Source organism: Larus michahellis, chromosome 1, assembly GCF_964199755.1.
Source record: "Larus michahellis chromosome 1, bLarMic1.1, whole genome shotgun sequence".
Classification (NCBI taxonomy): Eukaryota; Metazoa; Chordata; class Aves; order Charadriiformes; family Laridae; genus Larus; species Larus michahellis.
This window is the reverse complement of record NC_133896.1, coordinates 76,046,519-76,066,324: the sequence shown is the minus strand read 5'-3', so window position 1 is coordinate 76,066,324 and position 19,806 is coordinate 76,046,519.

Here is a 19,806-nt window from a genome sequence, read left to right as displayed (position 1 = left end):
ACTCCAGGTCTGTCGGTCCACACCAGCGGTTCCCAAAGAGCTTTAGAGCAAGGCATAGTTTTCCCTGCTGGCTCTTTGGGCGTGGGACCAATCTCCAGACATATGGCCATTATTGAGCCTGGCGCGGTACCAAGTGGGAAAGGGTGGTTTTGAGGCTGAAGGCAGCAGGAAAGGCTGCAGCCCCCACGTCTGTGGGGCTACGCAAGCTGTTCCCAAAGAGCTTTAGAACAAGGCATAATTTTCCCTGCTGGCTACTTGGGCGTGGGACCAATCCCCAGACATATGGCCATTTTTGTGCCTGGCGCGGCGCCAAGTGGGACAGGGTGGTTTTGAGGCTGAAGGCAGCAGGAAAGCCTGCAGCCCCCAGGTCTGTGGGGCTACGCAAACGGTTCCCAAAGAGCTTTAGAACAAGGCATAATTTTCCCTGCTGGCTCTTTGGGCGTGGGACCAGTCTGCAGACATATGGCCATTTTTGTGCCTGGCGCGGCACCAAGTGGAAAAGGGTGGTTTTGAGGCTGAAGGCAGCAGGAAAGCCTGCAGCCCCGAGGTCTGTGAGGCTACGCAAGCGGTTCCCAAAGAGCTTTAGAACAAGGCATAGTTTTCCCTGCTGGCTCTTTGGGCGTGGGACCAATCTCCAGACATATGGCCATTTTTGTGCCTGGCGCGGAACAAAGTGGGAAAGGGTGGTTTTGAGGCTGACGGCAGCAGGAAAGCCTACATTTCCCAGGTCTGTGGGGCTACGCAGGCGGTTTCCAAAGAGCTTTAGAACAAGGCATAATTTTCCCTGCTGGCTCTTTGGGCGTGGGACCAATCTCCAGACATATGGCCATTTTTGTGCCTGGCGCAGCGCCAAGTGGGAAAGGGTGGTTTTGAGGCTGAAGGCAGCAGGAAAGCCTGCAGCCCCCACGTCTGTGGGGCTACGCAAAAGGTTCCCAAAGAGTTTTAGAACAAGGCATGGTTTTCCCTGCTGGCTCTTTGGGCATGGGACCCATCTCCAGACATATGGCCATTTTTGTGCCTGGCGCGGCGCCAAGTGGGACAGGGTGGTTTTGAGGCTGACGGCAGCAGGAAAGCCTGCAGCCCCCAGGTCTGTGGGGCTACGTAGGCGGTTCCCAAAGAGCTTTAGAACAAGGCATAATTTTCCCTGCTGGCTCTTTGGGCGGGGGACCAATCTCCAGACATATGGCCATTTTTGTGTGTGGCGCGGCGCCAAGTGGGAAACGGTGGTTTTGAGGCTGAAGGCAGCAGGAAAGCCGGCAGGCCCCAGGTCCGTGGGGCTGCGCAAGCGGTTCCCAAAGAGCTTTAGCACAAGGCATAGTTTTCCCTGCTGGCTCATTTGGGCATGGGACCAATCTCCAGACATATGGCCATTTTTTTGGCTCGCGCGGTTACATGTGGGAAAGGGTGGTTTTGAGGCTGAAGGCAGCAGGAAAGCCTGCAGCCCCCAGGTCTGTGGGGCCAAGCAAGCGGTTCCCAAAGAGCTTTAGAACAAGGCATAGTTTTCCCTGCTGGCTCTTTGGGCAGGGGACGAATCTCCAGACATATGGCCATTTTTCTGCCTGGCGCGGTGCCAAGTGGGAAAGGGTGGTTTTGAGGCTGAAGGCAGCAGGAAAGCCTGCAGGCCCCAGGTCTGTGGGGTTCTGCAAGCCGTTCCCAAAGAGCTTTAGCACAAGGCATAGTTTTCCCTGCTGGCTCATTTGGGCATGGGACCAATCTCCAGACATATGGCCATTTTTTTGGCTCGCGCGGTTACAAGTGGGAAAGGGTGGTTTTGAGGCTGAAGGCAGCAGGAAAGCCTGCAGCCCCCACGTCTGTGGGGCCAAGCAAGCGGTTCCCAAAGAGCTTTAGAACAAGGCATAGTTTTCCCTGCTGGCTCTTTGGGCAGGGGACCAATCTCCAGCCATATGGCCATTTTTCTGCCTGGCACGGTGCCAAGTGGGAAAGGGTGGTTTTGAGGCTGAAGGCAGCAGGAAAGCCTGCAGGCCCCAGGTCTGTGGGGCTACGCAAGCAGTTCCCAAAGAGCTTTAGAACAAGGCATAGTTTTCCCTGATGGCTCTTTGGGCGTGGGACCAATCCCCAGCCATATGGCCATTTTTATGCCTGGCGCGGCGCCAAGTGGGAAAGGGCGGTTTTGAGGCTGAAGGCAGCAGGAAAGCCTGCAGCCCCCAGGTCTGTGGGGTTATGCAAGCCGTTCCCAAAGAGCTTTAGAACAAGGCATAATTTTCCCTGCTGGCTCTTTGGGCGTGGGACCAATCTCCAGCCATATGGCCATTTTTGTGCATGGCGCGGCGCCAAGTGGGAAAGGGCGGTTTTGAGGCTGAAGGCAGCAGGAAAGCCTGCAGCCCCCAGGTCTGTGAGGCTACGCAAACGGTTCCCAAAGAGCTTTAGAACAAGGCATAGTTTTCCCTGCTGGATCTTTGGGCGTGGGGCCAATCTCCAGACATATGGCCATTTTTGTGCCTGGCACGGCGCCAAGTGGGAAAGGGTGGTTTTGAGGCTGAAGGCGCAGGAAATCCTGCAGGCCGCAGGTCTGTGGGGCTACGCAAGCGGTTCCCAAAGAGCTTTAGAACAAGGCGTAGTTTTCCCTGCTGGCTCTTTGGACGTGGGACCCATCTCCAGACATATGGCCATTTTTCTGCCTGGCGCGGCGCCAAGTGGGAAAGGGTGGTTTTGAGGCTGAAGGCAGCAGGAAAGCCTGCAGCCCCCATGTCTGTGGGGCCAAGCAAGCGGTTCCCAAAGAGCTTTAGAGCAAGGCATAATTTTCCCTGCTGGCTCTTTGGGCAGGGGACCAATCTCCAGCCATATGGCCATTTTTCTGCCTGGCACGGTGCCAAGTGGGAAAGGGTGGTTTTGAGGCTGAAGGCAGCAGGAAAGCCTGCAGACCCCAGGTCTGTGGGGCTACGCAAGCAGTTCCCAAAGAGCTTTAGAACAAGGCATAGTTTTCCCTGATGGCTCGTTGGGCGTGGGACCAAGCTCCAGACATATGGCCATTTTTGTGCCTGGCACGGCGCCAAGTGGGAAAGGGTGGTTTTGAGGCTTAAGGCGCAGGAAATCCTGCAGGCCGCAGGTCTGTGGGGCTACGCAAGCGGTTGCCAAAGAGCTTTAGAACAAGGCGTAGTTTTCCCTGCTGGCTCTTTGGACGTGGGACCCATCTCCAGACATATGGCCATTTATGTGCCTGGCGCGGCGCTAAGTGGGAAAGGGTGGTTTTGAGGCTGAAGGCAGAAGGAAAGCCTGAAGGCCCCAGGTCTGTGGGGTTATGCAAGCGGTTCCCAAAGAGCTTTAGAACAAGGCATAGTTTTCCCTGCTGCCTCTTTGGGCGTGGGACCAATCTCCAGACATATGGCCATTTTTGTGCCTGGCGCGGCAACAAGTGGGAAAGGGTGGTTTTGAGGCTGACGGCAGCAGGAAAGGCTGCAGCCCCCAGGTCTGTGGGGCTACGTAGGCGGTTCCCAAAGAGCTTTAGAACAAGGCATAATTTTCCCTGCTGGCTCTTTGGGTGGGGGACCAACCTCCAGACATATGGCCATTTTTGTGTGAGGCGCGGCGCCAAGTGGGAAACGGTGGTTTTGAGGCTGAAGGCAGCAGGAAAGCCGGCAGGCCCCAGGTCCGTGGGGCTGCGCAAGCTGTTCCCAAAGAGCTTTAGCACAAGGCATAGTTTTCCCTGCTGGCTCATTTGGGCATGGGACCAATCTCCAGACATATGGCCATTTTTTTGGCTCGCGCGGTTACAAGTGGGAAAGGGTGGTTTTGAGGCTGAAGGCAGCAGGAAAGCCTGCAGCCCCCAGGTCTGTGGGGCCAAGCAAGCGGTTCCCAAAGAGCTTTAGAACAAGGCATAGTTTTCCCTGCTGGCTCTTTGGGCAGGGGACCAATCTCCAGACATATGGCCATTTTTCTGCCTGGCGCGGTGCCAAGTGGGAAAGGGTGGTTTTGAGGCTGAAGGCAGCAGGAAAGCCTGCAGGCCCCAGGTCTGTGGGGTTATGCAAGCCGTTCCCAAAGAGCTTTAGCACAAGGCATAGTTTTCCCTGCTGGCTCATTTGGGCATGGGACCAATCTCCAGACATATGGCCATTTTTTTGCCTCGCGCGGTTACAAGTGGGAAAGGGTGGTTTTGAGGCTGAAGGCAGCAGGAAAGCCTGCAGCCCCCACGTCTGTGGGGCCAAGCAAGCGGTTCCCAAAGAGCTTTAGAACAAGGCATAGTTTTCCCTGCTGGCTCTTTGGGCAGGGGACCAATCTCCAGACATATGGCCATTTTTCTGCCTGGCACGGTGCCAAGTGGGAAAGGGTGGTTTTGAGGCTGAAGGCAGCAGGAAAGCCTGCAGGCCCCAGGTCTGTGGGGCTACGCAAGCAGTTCCCAAAGAGCTTTAGAACAAGGCATAGTTTTCCCTGATGGCTCGTTGGGCGTGGGACCAATCCCCAGCCATATGGCCATTTTTGTGCCTGGCGCGGCGCCAAGTGGGAAAGGGCGGTTTTGAGGCTGAAGGCAGCAGGAAAGCCTGCAGGCCCCAGGTCTGTGGGGTTATGCAAGCCGTTCCCAAAGAGCTTTAGAACAAGGCATAATTTTCCCTGCTGGCTCTTTGGGCGTGGGACCAATCTCCAGCCATATGGCCATTTTTGTGCATGGCGCGGCGCCAAGTGGGAAAGGGTGGTTTTGAGGCTGAAGGCAGCAGGAAAGCCTGCAGCCCCCAGGTCTGTGAGTCTACGCAAACGGTTCCCAAAGAGCTTTAGAACAAGGCATAGTTTTCCCTGCTGGATCTTTGGGTGTGGGGCCAATCTCCAGACATATGGCCATTTTTGTGCCTGGCACGGCGCCAAGTGGGAAAGGGTGGTTTTGAGGCTGAAGGCGCAGGAAATCCTGCAGGCCGCAGGTCTGTGGGGCTACGCAAGCGGTTCCCAAAGAGCTTTAGAACAAGGCATAGTTTTCCCTGCTGGCTCTTTGGACGTGGGACCCATCTCCAGACATATGGCCATTTTTCTGCCTGGCGCGGCGCCAAGTGGGAAAGGGTGGTTTTGAGGCTGAAGGCAGCAGGAAAGCCTGCAGCCCCCAAGTCTGTGGGGCCAAGCAAGCGGTTCCCAAAGAGCTTTAGAACAAGGCATAGTTTTCCCTGCTGGCTCTTTGGGCAGGGGACCAATCTCCAGCCATATGGCCATTTTTCTGCCTGGCACGGTGCCAAGTGGGAAAGGGTGGTTTTGAGGCTGAAGGCAGCAGGAAAGCCTGCAGACCCCAGGTCTGTGGGGCTACGCAAGCAGTTCCCAAAGAGCTTTAGAACAAGGCATAGTTTTCCCTGATGGCTCGTTGGGCGTGGGACCAATCCCCAGACATATGACCATTTTTGTGCCTGGCGCGGCGCCAAGTGGGAAAGGGCGGTTTTGAGGCTGAAGGCAGCAGGAAAGCCTGCATCCCCCAGGTCTGTGAGGCTACGCAAGCGGTTCCCAAAGAGCTTTAGAACAAGGCATAGTTTTCCCTGCTGGCTCTTTGGGCGTGGGGCCAAGCTCCAGACATATGGCCATTTTTGTGCCTGGCACGGCGCCAAGTGGGAAAGGGTGGTTTTGAGGCTTAAGGCGCAGGAAATCCTGCAGGCCGCAGGTCTGTGGGGCTACGCAAGCGGTTCCCAAAGAGCTTTAGAACAAGGCATAATTTTCCCTGCTGGCTCTTTGGGCGTGGGACCAATCTCCAGACATATGGCCATTTTTGTGCCTGGCGCGGCGCCAAGTGGGAAAGGGTGGTTTTGAGGCTGAAGGCAGCAGGAAAGCCTGCAGCCCCCAGGTCTGTGAGGCTACGCAAGCGGTTCCCAAAGAGTTTTAGAACAAGGCATAGTTTTCCCTGCTGGCTCTTTGGGCATGGGACCCATCTCCAGACATATGGCCATTTTTGTGCCTGGCGCGGCGCCAAGTGGGACAGGGTGGTTTTGAGGCTGACGGCAGCAGGAAAGCCTGCAGCCCCCAGGTCTGTGGGGCTACGTAGGCGGTTCCCAAAGAGCTTTAGAACAAGGCATAATTTTCCCTGCTGGCTCTTTGGGCGTGGGACCAATCTCCAGACATATGGCCATTTTTGTGTGTGGCGCGGCGCCAAGTGGGAAACGGTGGTTTTGAGGCTGAAGGCAGCAGGAAAGCCGGCAGGCCCCAGGTCCGTGGGGCTGCGCAAGCGGTTCCCAAAGAGCTTTAGCACAAGGCATAGTTTTCCCTGCTGGCTCATTTGGGCATGGGACCAATCTCCAGACATATGGCCATTTTTTTGGCTCGCACGGTTACAAGTGGGAAAGGGTGGTTTTGAGGCTGAAGGCAGCAGGAAAGCCTGCAGCCCCCAGGTCTGTGGGGCCAAGCAAGCGGTTCCCAAAGAGCTTTAGAACAAGGCATAGTTTTCCCTGCTGGCTCTTTGGGCAGGGGACCAATCTCCAGACATATGGCCATTTTTCTGCCTGGCGCGGTGCCAAGTGGGAAAGGGTGGTTTTGAGGCTGAAGGCAGCAGGAAAGCCTGCAGGCCCCAGGTCTGTGGGGTTCTGCAAGCCGTTCCCAAAGAGCTTTAGCACAAGGCATAGTTTTCCCTGCTGGCTCATTTGGGCATGGGACCAATCTCCAGACATATGGCCATTTTTTTGGCTCGCGCGGTTACAAGTGGGAAAGGGTGGTTTTGAGGCTGAAGGCAGCAGGAAAGCCTGCAGCCCCCACGTCTGTGGGGCCAAGCAAGCGGTTCCCAAAGAGCTTTAGAACAAGGCATAGTTTTCCCTGCTGGCTCTTTGGGCAGGGGACCAATCTCCAGCCATATGGCCATTTTTCTGCCTGGCACGGTGCCAAGTGGGAAAGGGTGGTTTTGAGGCTGAAGGCAGCAGGAAAGCCTGCAGACCCCAGGTCTGTGGGGCTACGCAAGCAGTTCCCAAAGAGCTTTAGAACAAGGCATAGCTTTCCCTGATGGCTCGTTGGGCGTGGGACCAATCCCCAGACATATGACCATTTTTGTGCCTGGCGCGGCGCCAAGTAGGAAAGGGCGGTTTTGAGGCTGAAGGCAGCAGGAAAGCCTGCATCCCCCAGGTCTGTGAGGCTACACAAGCGGTTCCCAAAGAGCTTTAGAACAAGGCATAGTTTTCCCTGCTGGCTCTTTGGGCGTGGGGCCAAGCTCCAGACATATGGCCATTTTTGTGCCTGGCACGGCGCCAAGTGGGAAAGGGTGGTTTTGAGGCTTAAGGCGCAGGAAATCCTGCAGGCCGCAGGTCTGTGGGGCTACGCAAGCGGTTGCCAAAGAGCTTTAGAACAAGGCATGGTTTTCCCTGCTGGCTCTTTGGACGTGGGACCCATCTCCAGACATATGGCCATTTATGTGCCTGGCGCGGCAACAAGTGGGAAAGGGTGGTTTTGAGGCTGACGGCAGAAGGAAAGCCTGAAGGCCCCAGGTCTGTGGGGTTATGCAAGCGGTTCCCAAAGAGCTTTAGAACAAGGCATAGTTTTCCCTGCTGCCTCTTTGGGCGTGGGACCAATCTCCAGACATATGGCCATTTTTGTGCCTGGCGCGGCAACAAGTGGGAAAGGGTGGTTTTGAGGCTGACGGCAGCAGGAAAGCCTGCAGCCCCCAGGTCTGTGGGGCTACGTAGGCGGTTCCCAAAGAGCTTTAGAACAAGGCATAATTTTCCCTGCTGGCTCTTTGGGCGGGGGACCAATCTCCAGACATATGGCCATTTTTGTGTGAGGCGCGGCGCCAAGTGGGAAACGGTGGTTTTGAGGCTGAAGGCAGCAGGAAAGCCGGCAGGCCCCAGGTCCGTGGGGCTGCGCAAGCTGTTCCCAAAGAGCTTTAGCACAAGGCATAGTTTTCCCTGCTGGCTCATTTGGGCATGGGACCAATCTCCAGACATATGGCCATTTTTTTGGCTCGCGCGGTTACAAGTGGGAAAGGGTGGTTTTGAGGCTGAAGGCAGCAGGAAAGCCTGCAGCCCCCAGGTCTGTGGGGCCAAGCAAGCGGTTCCCAAAGAGCTTTAGAACAAGGCATAGTTTTCCCTGCTGGCTCTTTGGGCAGGGGACCAATCTCCAGACATATGGCCATTTTTCTGCCTGGCGCGGTGCCAAGTGGGAAAGGGTGGTTTTGAGGCTGAAGGCAGCAGGAAAGCCTGCAGGCCCCAGGTCTGTGGGGTTATGCAAGCCGTTCCCAAAGAGCTTTAGCACAAGGCATAGTTTTCCCTGCTGGCTCATTTGGGCATGGGACCAATCTCCAGACATATGGCCATTTTTTTGGCTCGCGCGGTTACAAGTGGGAAAGGGTGGTTTTGAGGCTGAAGGCAGCAGGAAAGCCTGCAGCCCCCACGTCTGTGGGGCCAAGCAAGCGGTTCCCAAAGAGCTTTAGAACAAGGCATAGTTTTCCCTGCTGGCTCTTTGGGCAGGGGACCAATCTCCAGCCATATGGCCATTTTTCTGCCTGGCACGGTGCCAAGTGGGAAAGGGTGGTTTTGAGGCTGAAGGCAGCAGGAAAGCCTGCAGACCCCAGGTCTGTGGGGCTACGCAAGCAGTTCCCAAAGAGCTTTAGAACAAGGCATAGCTTTCCCTGATGGCTCGTTGGGCGTGGGACCAATCCCCAGACATATGACCATTTTTGTGCCTGGCGCGGCGCCAAGTGGGAAAGGGCGGTTTTGAGGCTGAAGGCAGCAGGAAAGCCTGCATCCCCCAGGTCTGTGAGGCTACACAAGCGGTTCCCAAAGAGCTTTAGAACAAGGCATAGTTTTCCCTGCTGGCTCTTTGGGCGTGGGGCCAAGCTCCAGACATATGGCCATTTTTGTGCCTGGCACGGCGCCAAGTGGGAAAGGGTGGTTTTGAGGCTTAAGGCGCAGGAAATCCTGCAGGCCGCAGGTCTGTGGGGCTACGCAAGCGGTTGCCAAAGGGCTTTAGAACAAGGCGTAGTTTTCCCTGCTGGCTCTTTGGACGTGGGACCCATCTCCAGACATATGGCCATTTATGTGCCTGGCGCGGCGCTAAGTGGGAAAGGGTGGTTTTGAGGCTGAAGGCAGCAGGAAAGCCGGCAGGCCCCAGGTCCGTGGGGCTGCGCAAGCTGTTCCCAAAGAGCTTTAGCACAAGGCATAGTTTTCCCTGCTGGCTCATTTGGGCATGGGACCAATCTCCAGACATATGGCCATTTTTTTGGCTCGCGCGGTTACAAGTGGTAAACGGTGGTTTTGAGGCTGAAGGCAGCAGGAAAGCCTGCAGCCCCCAGGTCTGTGGGGCCAAGCAAGCGGTTCCCAAAGAGCTTTAGAACAAGGCATAGTTTTCCCTGCTGGCTCTTTGGGCAGGGGACCAATCTCCAGCCATATGGCCATTTTTCTGCCTGGCGCGGTGCCAAGTGGGAAAGGGTGGTTTTGAGGCTGAAGGCAGCAGGAAAGCCTGCAGGCCCCAGGTCTGTGGGGTTATGCAAGCCGTTCCCAAAGAGCTTTAGCACAAGGCATACTTTTCCCTGCTGGCTCATTTGGGCATGGGACCAATCTCCAGACATATGGCCATTTTTTTGCCTCGCGCGGTTACAAGTGGGAAAGGGTGGTTTTGAGGCTGAAGGCAGCAGGAAAGCCTGCAGCCCCCAGGTCTGTGGGGCCAAGCAAGCGGTTCCCAAAGAGCTTTAGAACAAGGCATAGTTTTCCCTGCTGGCTCTTTGGGCAGGGGACCAATCTCCAGACATATGGCCATTTTTGTGCCTGGCGCGGCGCCAAGTGGGAAAGGGCGGTTTTGAGGCTGAAGGCAGCAGGAAAGCCTGCATCCCCCAGGTCTGTGAGGCTACACAAGCGGTTCCCAAAGAGCTTTAGAACAAGGCATAGTTTTCCCTGCTGGCTCTTTGGGCGTGGGGCCAAGCTCCAGACATATGGCCATTTTTGTGCCTGGCACGGCGCCAAGTGGGAAAGGGTGGTTTTGAGGCTTAAGGCGCAGGAAATCCTGCAGGCCGCAGGTCTGTGGGGCTACGCAAGCGGTTGCCAAAGAGCTTTAGAACAAGGCGTAGTTTTCCCTGCTGGCTCTTTGGACGTGGGACCCATCTCCAGACATATGGCCATTTATGTGCCTGGCGCGGCGCTAAGTGGGAAAGGGTGGTTTTGAGGCTGAAGGCAGAAGGAAAGCCTGAAGGCCCCAGGTCTGTGGGGTTATGCAAGCGGTTCCCAAAGAGCTTTAGAACAAGGCATAGTTTTCCCTGCTGCCTCTTTGGGCGTGGGACCAATCTCCAGACATATGGCCATTTTTGTGCCTGGCGCGGCAACAAGTGGGAAAGGGTGGTTTTGAGGCTGACGGCAGCAGGAAAGCCTGCAGCCCCCAGGTCTGTGGGGCTACGTAGGCGGTTCCCAAAGAGCTTTAGAACAAGGCATAATTTTCCCTGCTGGCTCTTTGGGCGGGGGACCAATCTCCAGACGTATGGCCATTTTTGTGTGAGGCGCGGCGCCAAGTGGGAAACGGTGGTTTTGAGGCTGAAGGCAGCAGGAAAGCCGGCAGGCCCCAGGTCCGTGGGGCTGCGCAAGCTGTTCCCAAAGAGCTTTAGCACAAGGCATAGTTTTCCCTGCTGGCTCATTTGGGCATGGGACCAATCTCCAGACATATGGCCATTTTTTTGGCTCGCGCGGTTACAAGTGGGAAAGGGTGGTTTTGAGGCTGAAGGCAGCAGGAAAGCCTGCAGCCCCCACGTCTGTGGGGCCAAGCAAGCGGTTCCCAAAGAGCTTTAGAACAAGGCATAGTTTTCCCTGCTGGCTCTTTGGGCAGGGGACCAATCTCCAGACATATGGCCATTTTTCTGCCTGGCGCGGTGCCAAGTGGGAAAGGGTGGTTTTGAGGCTGAAGGCAGCAGGAAAGCCTGCAGGCCCCAGGTCTGTGGGGTTATGCAAGCCGTTCCCAAAGAGCTTTAGCACAAGGCATAGTTTTCCCTGCTGGCTCATTTGGGCATGGGACCAATCTCCAGACATATGGCCATTTTTTTGGCTCGCGCGGTTACAAGTGGGAAAGGGTGGTTTTGAGGCTGAAGGCAGCAGGAAAGCCTGCAGCCCCCACGTCTGTGGGGCCAAGCAAGCGGTTCCCAAAGAGCTTTAGAACAAGGCATAGTTTTCCCTGCTGGCTCTTTGGGCAGGGGACCAATCTCCAGCCATATGGCCATTTTTCTGCCTGGCACGGTGCCAAGTGGGAAAGGGTGGTTTTGAGGCTGAAGGCAGCAGGAAAGCCTGCAGACCCCAGGTCTGTGGGGCTACGCAAGCAGTTCCCAAAGAGCTTTAGAACAAGGCATAGCTTTCCCTGATGGCTCGTTGGGCGTGGGACCAATCCCCAGACATATGACCATTTTTGTGCCTGGCGCGGCGCCAAGTGGGAAAGGGCGGTTTTGAGGCTGAAGGCAGCAGGAAAGCCTGCATCCCCCAGGTCTGTGAGGCTACACGAGCGGTTTCCAAAGAGCTTTAGAACAAGGCATAGTTTTCCCTGCTGGCTCTTTGGGCGTGGGACCAAGCTCCAGACATATGGCCATTTTTGTGCCTGGCACGGCGCCAAGTGGGAAAGGGTGGTTTTGAGGCTTAAGGCGCAGGAAATCCTGCAGGCCGCAGGTCTGTGAGGCTACGCAAGCGGTTGCCAAAGAGCTTTAGAACAAGGCGTAGTTTTCCCTGCTGGCTCTTTGGACGTGGGACCCATCTCCAGACATATGGCCATCTATGTGCCTGGCGCGGCGCTAAGTGGGAAAGGGTGGTTTTGAGGCTGAAGGCAGCAGGAAAGCCGGCAGGCCCCAGGTCCGTGGGGCTGCGCAAGCTGTTCCCAAAGAGCTTTAGCACAAGGCATAGTTTTCCCTGCTGGCTCATTTGGGCATGGGACCAATCTCCAGACATATGGCCATTTTTTTGGCTCGCGCGGTTACAAGTGGGAAAGGGTGGTTTTGAGGCTGAAGGCAGCAGGAAAGCCTGCAGCCCCCAGGTCTGTGGGGCCAAGCAAGCGGTTCCCAAAGAGCTTTAGAACAAGGCATAGTTTTCCCTGCTGGCTCTTTGGGCAGGGGACCAATCTCCAGACATATGGCCATTTTTCTGCCTGGCGCGGTGCCAAGTGGGAAAGGGTGGTTTTGAGGCTGAAGGCAGCAGGAAAGCCTGCAGGCCCCAGGTCTGTGGGGTTATGCAAGCCGTTCCCAAAGAGCTTTAGCACAAGGCATAGTTTTCCCTGCTGGCTCATTTGGGCATGGGACCAATCTCCAGACATATGGCCATTTTTTTGCCTCGCGCGGTTACAAGTGGGAAAGGGTGGTTTTGAGGCTGAAGGCAGCAGGAAAGCCTGCAGCCCCCAGGTCTGTGGGGCCAAGCAAGCGGTTCCCAAAGAGCTTTAGAACAAGGCATAGTTTTCCCTGCTGGCTCTTTGGGCAGGGGACCAATCTCCAGACATATGGCCATTTTTGTGCCTGGCGCGGCGCCAAGTGGGAAAGGGCGGTTTTGAGGCTGAAGGCAGCAGGAAAGCCTGCATCCCCCAGGTCTGTGAGGCTACACAAGCGGTTCCCAAAGAGCTTTAGAACAAGGCATAGTTTTCCCTGCTGGCTCTTTGGGCGTGGGGCCAAGCTCCAGACATATGGCCATTTTTGTGCCTGGCACGGCGCCAAGTGGGAAAGGGTGGTTTTGAGGCTTAAGGCGCAGGAAATCCTGCAGGCCGCAGGTCTGTGGGGCTACGCAAGCGGTTGCCAAAGAGCTTTAGAACAAGGCGTAGTTTTCCCTGCTGGCTCTTTGGACGTGGGACCCATCTCCAGACATATGGCCATTTATGTGCCTGGCGCGGCGCTAAGTGGGAAAGGGTGGTTTTGAGGCTGAAGGCAGAAGGAAAGCCTGAAGGCCCCAGGTCTGTGGGGTTATGCAAGCGGTTCCCAAAGAGCTTTAGAACAAGGCATAGTTTTCCCTGCTGCCTCTTTGGGCGGGGGACCAATCTCCAGACATATGGCCATTTTTGTGTGAGCCGCGGCGCCAAGTGGGAAACGGTGGTTTTGAGGCTGAAGGCAGCAGGAAAGCCGGCAGGCCCCAGGTCCGTGGGGCTGCGCAAGCTGTTCCCAAAGAGCTTTAGCACAAGGCATAGTTTTCCCTGCTGGCTCATTTGGGCATGGGACCAATCTCCAGACATATGGCCATTTTTTTGGCTCGCGCGGTTACAAGTGGGAAAGGGTGGTTTTGAGGCTGAAGGCAGCAGGAAAGCCTGCAGCCCCCAGGTCTGTGGGGCCAAGCAAGCGGTTCCCAAAGAGCTTTAGAACAAGGCATAGTTTTCCCTGCTGGCTCTTTGGGCAGGGGACCAATCTCCAGACATATGGCCATTTTTCTGCCTGGCGCGGTGCCAAGTGGGAAAGGGTGGTTTTGAGGCTGAAGGCAGCAGGAAAGCCTGCAGGCCCCAGGTCTGTGGGGTTATGCAAGCCGTTCCCAAAGAGCTTTAGCACAAGGCATAGTTTTCCCTGCTGGCTCATTTGGGCATGGGACCAATCTCTAGACATATGGCCATTTTTTTGGCTCGCGCGGTTACAAGTGGGAAAGGGTGGTTTTGAGGCTGAAGGCAGCAGGAAAGCCTGCAGCCCCCACGTCTGTGGGCCCAAGCAAGCGGTTCCCAAAGAGCTTTAGAACAAGGCATAGTTTTCCCTGCTGGCTCTTTGGGCAGGGGACCAATCTCCAGACATATGGCCATTTTTCTGCCTGGCACGGTGCCAAGTGGGAAAGGGTGGTTTTGAGGCTGAAGGCAGCAGGAAAGCCTGCAGGCCCCAGGTCTGTGGGGCTACGCAAGCAGTTCCCAAAGAGCTTTAGAACAAGGCATAGTTTTCCCTGATGGCTCGTTGGGCGTGGGACCAATCCCCAGCCATATGGCCATTTTTGTGCCTGGCGCGGCGCCAAGTGGGAAAGGGCGGTTTTGAGGCTGAAGGCAGCAGGAAAGCCTGCAGGCCCCAGGTCTGTGGGGTTATGCAAGCCGTTCCCAAAGAGCTTTAGAGCAAGGCATAATTTTCCCTGCTGGCTCTTTGGGCGTGGGACCAATCTCCAGCCATATGGCCATTTTTGTGCATGGCGCGGCGCCAAGTGGGAAAGGGTGGTTTTGAGGCTGAAGGCAGCAGGAAAGCCTGCAGCCCCCAGGTCTGTGAGGCTACGCAAACGGTTCCCAAAGAGCTTTAGAACAAGGCATAGTTTTCCCTGCTGGATCTTTGGGCGTGGGGCCAATCTCCAGACATATGGCCATTTTTGTGCCTGGCACGGCGCCAAGTGGGAAAGGGTGGTTTTGAGTCTTAAGGCGCAGGAAATCCTGCAGGCCGCAGGTCTGTGGGGCTACGCAAGCGGTTCCCAAAGAGCTTTAGAACAAGGCGTAGTTTTCCCTGCTGGCTCTTTGGACGTGGGACCCATCTCCAGACATATGGCCATTTTTCTGCCTGGCGCGGCGCCAAGTGGGAAAGGGTGGTTTTGAGGCTGAAGGCAGCAGGAAAGCCTGCAGCCCCCAGGTCTGTGAGGCTACGCAACCGGTTCCCAAAGAGCTTTAGAACAAGGCATATTTTTCCCTGCTGGCTCTTTGGGCGGGGGACCAATCTCCAGACATATGGCCATTTTTGTGCCTGGTGCAGCGCCAAGTGGGAAAGGGCGGTTTTGAGGCTGACGGCAGCAGGAAAGCCTGCAGCCCCCAGGTCTGTGGGGCTACGCAAGCGGTTCCCAAAGAGCTTTAGAACAAGGCATAGTTTTCCCTGCTGGCTCTTTGGCCGTGGGACCCATCTCCAGACATATGGCCATTTTTGTGCCTGGCGCGGCGCCAAGTGGGAAAGGGTGGTTTTGAGGCTGAAGGCAGCAGGAAAGCCTGCAGGCCCCAGGTCCGTGGGGCTGCGCAAGCGGTTCCCAAAGAGCTTTAGCACAAGGCATAGTTTTCCCTGCTGGCTCATTTGGGCATGGGACCAATCTCCAGACATATTGCCATTTTTTTGGCTCGCGCGGTTACAAGTGGGAAAGGGTGGTTTTGAGGCTGAAGGCAGCAGGAAAGCCTGCAGCCCCCACGTCTGTGGGGCCAAGCAAGCGGTTCCCAAAGAGCTTTAGAACAAGGCATAGTTTTCCCTGCTGGCTCTTTGGGCAGGGGACCAATCTCCAGACATATGGCCATTTTTCTGCCTGGCACGGTGCCAAGTGGGAAAGGGTGGTTTTGAGGCTGAAGGCAGCAGGAAAGCCTGCAGGCCCCAGGTCTGTGGGGCTACGCAAGCAGTTCCCAAAGAGCTTTAGAACAAGGCATAGTTTTCCCTGATGGCTCGTTGGGCGTGGGACCAATCCCCAGCCATATGGCCATTTTTGTGCCTGGCGCGGCGCCAAGTGGGAAAGGGCGGTTTTGAGGCTGAAGGCAGCAGGAAAGCCTGCAGGCCCCAGGTCTGTGGGGTTATGCAAGCCGTTCCCAAAGAGCTTTAGAACAAGGCATAATTTTCCCTGCTGGCTCTTTGGGCGTGGGACCAATCTCCAGCCATATGGCCATTTTTGTGCATGGCGCGGCGCCAAGTGGGAAAGGGTGGTTTTGAGGCTGAAGGCAGCAGGAAAGCCTGCAGCCCCCAGGTCTGTGAGGCTACGCAAACGGTTCCCAAAGAGCTTTAGAACAAGGCATAGTTTTCCCTGCTGGATCTTTGGGCGTGGGGCCAATCTCCAGACATATGGCCATTTTTGTGCCTGGCACGGCGCCAAGTGGGAAAGGGTGGTTTTGAGGCTGAAGGCGCAGGAAATCCTGCAGGCCGCAGGTCTGTGGGGCTACGCAAGCGGTTCCCAAAGAGCTTTAGAACAAGGCATAGTTTTCCCTGCTGGCTCTTTGGACGTGGGACCCATCTCCAGACATATGGCCATTTTTCTGCCTGGTGCGGCGCCAAGTGGGAAAGGGTGGTTTTGAGGCTGAAGGCAGCAGGAAAGCCTGCAGCCCCCAAGTCTGTGGGGCCAAGCAAGCGGTTCCCAAAGAGCTTTAGAACAAGGCATAGTTTTCCCTGCTGGCTCTTTGGGCAGGGGACCAATCTCCAGCCATATGGCCATTTTTCTGCCTGGCACGGTGCCAAGTGGGAAAGGGTGGTTTTGAGGCTGAAGGCAGCAGGAAAGCCTGCAGACCCCAGGTCTGTGGGGCTACGCAAGCAGTTCCCAAAGAGCTTTAGAACAAGGCATAGTTTTCCCTGATGGCTCGTTGGTCGTGGGACCAATCTCCAGACATATGGCCATTTTTTTGGCTCGCGCGGTTACAAGTGGGAAAGGGTGGTTTTGAGGCTGAAGGCAGCAGGAAAGCCTGCAGCCCCCACGTCTGTGGGGCCAAGCAAGCGGTTCCCAAAGAGCTTTAGAACAAGGCATAGTTTTCCCTGCTGGCTCTTTGGGCAGGGGACCAATCTCCAGCCATATGGCCATTTTTCTGCCTGGCGCGGTGCCAAGTGGGAAAGGGTGGTTTTGAGGCTGAAGGCAGCAGGAAAGCCTGCAGACCCCAGGTCTGTGGGGCTACGCAAGCAGTTCCCAAAGAGCTTTAGCACAAGGCATAGTTTTCCCTGCTGGCTCATTTGGGCATGGGACCAATCTCCAGACATATGGCCATTTTTTTGGCTCGCGCGGTTACAAGTGGGAAAGGGTGGTTTTGAGGCTGAAGGCAGCAGGAAAGCCTGCAGCCCCCACGTCTGTGGGGCCAAGCAAGCGGTTCCCAAAGAGCTTTAGAACAAGGCATAGTTTTCCCTGCTGGCTCTTTGGGCAGGGGACCAATCTCCAGACATATGGCCATTTTTCTGCCTGGCACGGTGCCAAGTGGGAAAGGGTGGTTTTGAGGCTGAAGGCAGCAGGAAAGCCTGCAGGCCCCAGGTCTGTGGGGCTACGCAAGCAGTTCCCAAAGAGCTTTAGAACAAGGCATAGTTTTCCCTGATGGCTCGTTGGGCGTGGGACCAATCCCCAGCCATATGGCCATTTTTGTGCCTGGCGCGGCGCCAAGTGGGAAAGGGCGGTTTTGAGGCTGAAGGCAGCAGAAAAGCCTGCAGGCCCCAGGTCTGTGGGGTTATGCAAGCCGTTCCCAAAGAGCTTTAGAACAAGGCATAATTTTCCCTGCTGGCTCTTTGGGCGTGGGACCAATCTCCAGCCATATGGCCATTTTTGTGCATGGCGCGGCGCCAAGTGGGAAAGGGTGGTTTTGAGGCTGAAGGCAGCAGGAAAGCCTGCAGCCCCCAGGTCTGTGAGGCTACGCAAACGGTTCCCAAAGAGCTTTAGAACAAGGCATAGTTTTCCCTGCTGGATCTTTGGGCGTGGGGCCAATCTCCAGACATATGGCCATTTTTGTGCCTGGCACGGCGCCAAGTGGGAAAGGGTGGTTTTGAGGCTGAAGGCGCAGGAAATCCTGCAGGCCGCAGGTCTGTGGGGCTACGCAAGCGGTTCCCAAAGAGCTTTAGAACAAGGCATAGTTTTCCCTGCTGGCTCTTTGGACGTGGGACCCATCTCCAGACATATGGCCATTTTTCTGCCTGGCGCGGCGCCAAGTGGGAAAGGGTGGTTTTGAGGCTGAAGGCAGCAGGAAAGCCTGCAGCCCCCAAGTCTGTGGGGCCAAGCAAGCGGTTCCCAAAGAGCTTTAGAACAAGGCATAGTTTTCCCTGCTGGCTCTTTGGGCAGGGGACCAATCTCCAGACATATGGCCATTTTTCTGCCTGGCACGGTGCCAAGTGGGAAAGGGTGGTTTTGAGGCTGAAGGCAGCAGGAAAGCCTGCAGACCCCAGGTCTGTGGGGCTACGCAAGCAGTTCCCAAAGAGCTTTAGAACAAGGCATAGTTTTCCCTGATGGCTCGTTGGGCGTGGGACCAATCCCCAGACATATGACCATTTTTGTGCCTGGCGCGGCGCCAAGTGGGAAAGGGCGGTTTTGAGGCTGAAGGCAGCAGGAAAGCCTGCAGCCCCCAGGTCTGTGAGGCTACGCAAGCGGTTCCCAAAGAGCTTTAGAACAAGGCATAGTTTTCCCTGCTGGCTCTTTGGGCGTGGGGCCAAGCTCCAGACATATGGCCATTTTTGTGCCTGGCACGGCGCCAAGTGGGAAAGGGTGGTTTTGAGGCTTAAGGCGCAGGAAATCCTGCAGGCCGCAGGTCTGTGGGGCTACGCAAGCGGTTCCCAAAGAGCTTTAGAACAAGGCATAATTTTCCCTGCTGGCTCTTTGGGCGTGGGACCAATCTCCAGACATATGGCCATTTTTGTGCCTGGCGCAGCGCCAAGTGGGAAAGGGTGGTTTTGAGGCTGAAGGCAGCAGGAAAGCCTGCAGCCCCCAGGTCTGTGAGGCTACGCAAGCGGTTCCCAAAGAGTTTTAGAACAAGGCATGGTTTTCCCTGCTGGCTCTTTGGGCATGGGACCCATCTCCAGACATATGGCCATTTTTGTGCCTGGCGCGGCGCCAAGTGGGACAGGGTGGTTTTGAGGCTGACGGCAGCAGGAAAGCCTGCAGCCCCCAGGTCTGTGGGGCTACGTAGGCGGTTCCCAAAGAGCTTTAGAACAAGGCATAATTTTCCCTGCTGGCTCTTTGGGCGGGGGACCAATCTCCAGACATATGGCCATTTTTGTGCCTGGCGCGGCGCCAAGTGGGAAACGGTGGTTTTGAGGCTGAAGGCAGCAGGAAAGCCGGCAGGCCCCAGGTCCGTGGGGCTGCGCAAGCGGTTCCCAAAGAGCTTTAGCACAAGGCATAGTTTTCCCTGCTGGCTCATTTGGGTATGGGACCAATCTCCAGACATATGGCCATTTTTTTGGCTCGCGCGGTTACAAGTGGGAAAGGGTGGTTTTGAGGCTGAAGGCAGCAGGAAAGCCTGCAGCCCCCAGGTCTGTGGGGCCAAGCAAGCGGTTCCCAAAGAGCTTTAGAACAAGGCATAGTTTTCCCTGCTGGCTCTTTGGGCAGGGGACCAATCTCCAGACATATGGCCATTTTTCTGCCTGGCGCGGTGCCAAGTGGGAAAGGGTGGTTTTGAGGCTGAAGGCAGCAGGAAAGCCTGCAGGCCCCAGGTCTGTGGGGTTCTGCAAGCCGTTCCCAAAGAGCTTTAGCACAAGGCATAGTTTTCCCTGCTGGCTCATTTGGGCATGGGACCAATCTCCAGACATATGGCCATTTTTTTGGCTCGCGCGGTTACAAGTGGGAAAGGGTGGTTTTGAGGCTGAAGGCAGCAGGAAAGCCTGCAGCCCCCACGTCTGTGGGGCCAAGCAAGCGGTTCCCAAAGAGCTTTAGAACAAGGCATAGTTTTCCCTGCTGGCTCTTTGGGCAGGGGACCAATCTCCAGCCATATGGCCATTTTTCTGCCTGGCACGGTGCCAAGTGGGAAAGGGTGGTTTTGAGACTGAAGGCAGCAGGAAAGCCTGCAGACCCCAGGTCTGTGGGGCTACGCAAGCAGTTCCCAAAGAGCTTTAGAACAAGGCATAGCTTTCCCTGATGGCTCGTTGGGCGTGGGACCAATCCCCAGACATATGACCATTTTTGTGCCTGGCGCGGCGCCAAGTAGGAAAGGGCGGTTTTGAGGCTGAAGGCAGCAGGAAAGCCTGCATCCCCCAGGTCTGTGAGGCTACACAAGCGGTTCCCAAAGAGCTTTAGAACAAGGCATAGTTTTCCCTGCTGGCTCTTTGGGCGTGGGGCCAAGCTCCAGACATATGGCCATTTTTGTGCCTGGCACGGCGCCAAGTGGGAAAGGGTGGTTTTGAGGCTTAAGGCGCAGGAAATCCTGCAGGCCGCAGGTCTGTGGGGCTACGCAAGCGGTTGCCAAAGAGCTTTAGAACAAGGCGTAGTTTTCCCTGCTGGCTCTTTGGACGTGGGACCCATCTCCAGACATATGGCCATTTTTGTGCCTGGCGCGGCGCTAAGTGGGAAAGGGTGGTTTTGAGGCTGAAGGCAGCAGGAAAGCCGGCAG